Genomic DNA, 5,291 nt, shown 5'->3' on the forward strand with positions numbered 1-5,291 from the left:
AAGACTCATGAACTCAATTACCCTACTCACAACCTAGAGCTTGTAGCAGTGATTCATGCCTTAGTGAGGTGGTGACACTTCCTACTAGGTCATAGATTTGAGCTTCATTCCGATCACTAGAGCTTGCAGTACATATTCACGTAGCCAAACTTTAATGCTAGGCAGAGAAGGTGGATGGAGTTCCTTTGTGAGTATGATTTTGATATTCATTACATCAAGGGAAAGGAGAATGTAGTTGCAGATGCCTTAAGTAGAAGGCACCATGAGCTATCATCTACGACTACTAGCACCAATTTGAGAGAGCGGATTCTTTAGCACTTGCCAGCACATGAGCTTTATGTAGAGGTTAGTCAGGTGGTGCATGCTTAGAGACCCTTGGAAGGGAACTATTTAGAGTATTCCTTGGAGTTTGATAGACTCTTGCATCATAGAGGATGTATGTATGTACCTTCCATTGGGGGTTTGCACGAGCTCATTATACTTGAGGCTCACAAAGCACCTTATGCAACACACCCTGGTGTTAAGAAGTTACATGTAGATTTGAGGCAGTTGTATCATTGGCTAGGCATGAGAGTGCAGATTGCTAACATAATTGTGAGATGCCTGGAGTGTTAGAGAGTGAAGATAGAGCATCATCATCCTGGTGGGCTCCTTCAGCCTCATGAGATTTTAGCGTGGAAGTGGGATGTTATATCTGTGGATTTTATTGTTGGTCTCCCTTTGTCATCTCGTCGCCATGATGCCATTTTGGTGATAGTTGACACGTTGACCAAGATGGCCCATTTCTCTCTCATGCGTACTACATACATAGCACGAAACATAGCTAAGGTGTTTTTGCAAGATATTGTTAGACTCCATGGCATTCCCCGTAAGATTATCTTTGATAGGAACTCGTTGTTCACTTCATCTTTTTGGAGAGAGTTGTAGACAGTATTGGGCACTAGGCTTAATTTTAGTATAGCGTACCATCCTCAGATCGACGGTCAGACTGAGTGAGTGAATTAGGTTTTGGAGGACATGTTATGTATGTATGTGATGGACCATTAGGTCAAGTGGGAGGAATACCTACATCTTTTTGAGTTTGCCTATAACAATGGGCACCATTCCTCCATAGGCATATCGCCTTACGAGGCCTTTATGGAAGACCTTGCAGGATGCCCTTGAGTTGGGACAGGGTCAAGGATCCAATATCTATTGGTCCTCAGTTAGTTAAGGAGATGGAGCAGTAGGTGACCCAGATTAGATAGCGCCTAAGAGAGGCACAGGATAGTCAAAAGAAGTATGCTGATGCGAAGAGGATAGATCAAGAGTATCAAGTTGGAGATAGAGTTTTCTTGAGGGTGCGGCTGCACAAGAGTCTGATTCGATTTGGAAAGGGCTCTAAGTTGGCACCCCAGTTCGTTGGACCGTTCAAGATCTTAGAGAGGATAGGACCAGTTGCCTACCATTTAGCCTTGCCACCTAGCCTGTCACGCATTTATGACGTGTTCCATATTTCAGTACTTAGGGGATACATTTATGATGAGTCTCATATTATAGATTGGGATGCTTTGCAGGTGGAGTTAGACGGCTAGTTAGCGTTGGAGCCTATCCATATTATTGCCCGACGGACCCTAGCACTTCAAGGTTGAGAACTGGACCAAGTTAGGGTCCAGTGGGATTGCTATGATGAGGTTACGAATTCTTGGGAGGATGCAACATAGATGCGATCTCAGTACGCATATCTTTTTGATGAACTCCAGGAGGAAGTTCATGCCTAGTGGGGGAGGATGTGAGGCCTCGCCCTGACCCATCGTAGCATAGTTGATACATTACTATTTTGATACTCATGACTCGATATGTCGGGACACTATTTGATGCACGAAACATTATTATGCTATTTTATGATGTGTGATGCTTTACTTTCTGATATTTGATTTTGTCATTTAATGCTTTATGAACATGTATAATGATGAAGTAAATGAACGCATAACTAACACTTTGATTATGCAATTTTAATGGTAAAAAATATGAGTAGAATGAGATAAACAATTGATTATTAGAAAGATGGATGTTTTAAATGTACATGATTTTCCTAATACGTAATTTACATATATGCATGCGATTTCTTGAACTCCTAATATGTGCAATTAGTGTGCAGGATCTTTAACGGAGAAACCTAATGGAAAGACGAAACTGAACCCCTTGCTATTTGTGCTAATTTGCATTGTCTTTCTTTGAAGGTTGTTATATAGTCTTAAAATTATCCTAGCCTTTGTGGGTTTCTATTAAGTCTTTAAGGCCTAAAAACATTAAATTTAAGTACCCTAGGGGTAAGGGCATGGGTTGGGAGTACTCTCCACCCCCTTAGCCTCTTTGGTTGACTTTTAGGGTCACTCAAAAACCCTACCTTTGGTTGATTGAAAAAATTGATTTGTCTCCTTCATGAGTTGGTGACTCAAACTCCACCTTGGGGTTACCTAAAGTCTAGTTGAGTTAGTGTCATTTTAGAGGCAATTTGGAGAAGTTTTGGATTGTTACCCAATCTCTGGTTTTGAGAGAGAAGTTTTAAGATTGAAGGAAAAGAAGGATAAGCTCTTCTCAACTTGTCATTTTTTCATAACTTTCTTTTGTGAAGGTAGGGTTCTTCACTCTTTTGATCATGTTCTTCTTATTGTTCATACTTTGATTCATGCATAAGACATTGTGTTGTTCTTGTATTGCTTGCATGTGTGTTGAGGTTGTTTGGGGATGGATCTTAACTTGTTCTTAGATGTCATTCTTATGCCTTTGTTTGAAATTTTGAAGGGATTTCATGGGGATTGTTTTGGCATTACTCACCTTTGGATAGGGAAGAAGTGGCCAAGTATGGGGGAAGGGCCTAGTTGGACCTCAATAGTGTAGAGTCTCCTCTCATGGTGAGAAGAGGGAAAGAGGGTAGGGTGTATGGGCTCCTACTTGTCATCACATACCTTTTATGAAAATTTGAATTCCTCGAGAAGGGAAGGAATGAAAATCCTTGTTGTATTGGCCTCGAAAGGGAAATTGTAGAAGAACAGAAGTTCTTGAATTTTAGCCCCGAAAGGGCTATGTTATGGTATGGTGATTGACGTCTCCTATTGAGAAAATCCACATCTCCCCTATTTTGGTTCAATGTTGGACCTATTGTGCAAAGTCGGGTTGGGAATGTATGCTTGAATTGTTCATCATATATGTTGTTTTACCTCGGGGTCAGTTCTTGTCTTTCCCATGGTTCCCTTGGTGCATTGAAGATACTAGAAAATACCTCTTGTGAAAGACCTAGAAGAGAATTCAATTGAATTGTAACATTATGTAAAAATGTATTTAAGTTTTGATGAATTGACAAGGATGTCGGGTTTTCTTACTGGTTCTTTCCTGATGGAGCCTTGAACCAGGTTGATTAATAGAGAGAAACGATTGAGAAAATCCTTGCATTTCTCTTATGTGTTATAAAATTTATGCATATGTGTGTGGGAAAATAGATTAAAGGATAATATTTTCGAATTATGAATTCTCAAGTTTTCAAATATGTTAAGGAAAAGTAATTGGATATGTTGAAGTTTTCAATTCAATGGTATATGTATTAGGAGAAAGCAAATAATCCTAAATTGAGAATAACAAATTTATCACCTTCCTTGATAAACTATGTAAGTGGCAAAACCAAATAGACACAAAAATTTAAAAAAAAATAAAAAATAAAAAATAAAAATAAAAAATAAAATAAAATTATATATATATACACACACACACACCACCTTGTTATAAAATCCTATTAGACACAAAAATATGCCTCTTAGAAATTAGGCAAGTTAGAAATTTTTTCACACTTCAAAAATAAATCAACACTTAGAAAGGAATTGGCTTGACAAAAAAAATGTACACACCCAGGAGCATTTTTCTCTCTAGAATATGTATGAGAGACAAGATTTAATTCCTTGGGACAACAAAGCATATCCTCATTTTGATTCCCTATTTGAAAAGTCTATTATCTAATTTCGCATATAAATTAATAAGAAAATTTTAAATTTTAAAGGCAATTTATATTGTCTTGAAGATTACCCTTGTTCAAGAAAAAAAACCCACCTAATAAACTTTTAACCATTACTACACCCCCCCCACCCCCCCCCCCCCCCCCCCCCCCTTCTCCAAAATCCCACATGACTCCCCTTACACCCACCCCATGTCCCTAGTGCATGGTAAACACTCAACTATTGTCACAGTTAATACTCTCCAATGATGCGCCTAGCTGGAGATGCAGTTGGGAGTGGAAGGACAGAGGTATGCAAACATAAAAAAAAGGGAAGAAGTAATTTATTGCTCAAACTTTATAAGCGTCCACCCCTCCATCCCATCACTCACTTCATGGAGACTTGGCTGTCATGTGTAGGGAGGGAGAGGAACAAGTACTACGTAGTGCAGATTTGGAAGATTGCACAAGGAATCTTGGGATCCGCCCAAGTACAGTGGGGTAGGATGGCGCAGGGTGGCCAAGTGGCCAAGTGGAGTGGGGTAGGCCTTAGGTTAGTGAGGTAGGATAGTGGTAGGTAAAATGAGTTAGGATAGTTTAGTTTAAGTTTTTTTTTCTTCTTTACCAATATTAATATAAATTTTAAAGTTGTACGTTGCTTTAATTAGGTTTAATGTTAGATTAGTGATAGTTAAATGTTAGATTTTAGTAATGTTAGAAAAATTTAATTAATGGAATTAAAATAGTTTTGTAGTTATGTTACTTTTGTAGTTATGTTACTTAGAGATTAAGTTATACGTGTTAAATTTTAGTAATGTATTATAGTAGTGTTCTTTTTATAATGACATTTAGTGATTAATTAAATTAAATTCTAATGGTAGTTAGAGTTAACATTCATCAAGGTGATTATGAGTGTAAGCAAATATTGGGAGTTATCTTAAGTGGTTAGATAAGGTAATATAGATTTATGGTTGTTTTAACAACTAAATATTTTAAGTATTAGAATAATTTAATATTGGTTGTGATTAGAAAAGAGTAGTTTCTATTATCAGTCTTAATATGTTGTTTAAAGGTTAGTCGTTAGTTTGATTCGTTAAGGAGATGGTATTAAATATCATGATGATAGAAAACTAGTGTTAGTTAAGTCAAATTTTTAGTATAAATTAAGATTAATTAGTACATTATAGATTTGAGTAAAATTGTAATTAGCATTGAAGTTCAATCACCATGTAATGTTATATTAATTGTAGTTCTTTTCATTTCAAATGGTTGCAATAATTAGATCCATGTTAATTAAATAAATACTCAAATAAATCAGTTATAA

The sequence above is a fragment of the Cupressus sempervirens genome, chromosome 3 (genome assembly GCF_028749045.1).
Source record: "Cupressus sempervirens isolate cs-2001-9-10 chromosome 3, ASM2874904v1, whole genome shotgun sequence".
Classification (NCBI taxonomy): Eukaryota; Viridiplantae; Streptophyta; class Pinopsida; order Cupressales; family Cupressaceae; genus Cupressus; species Cupressus sempervirens.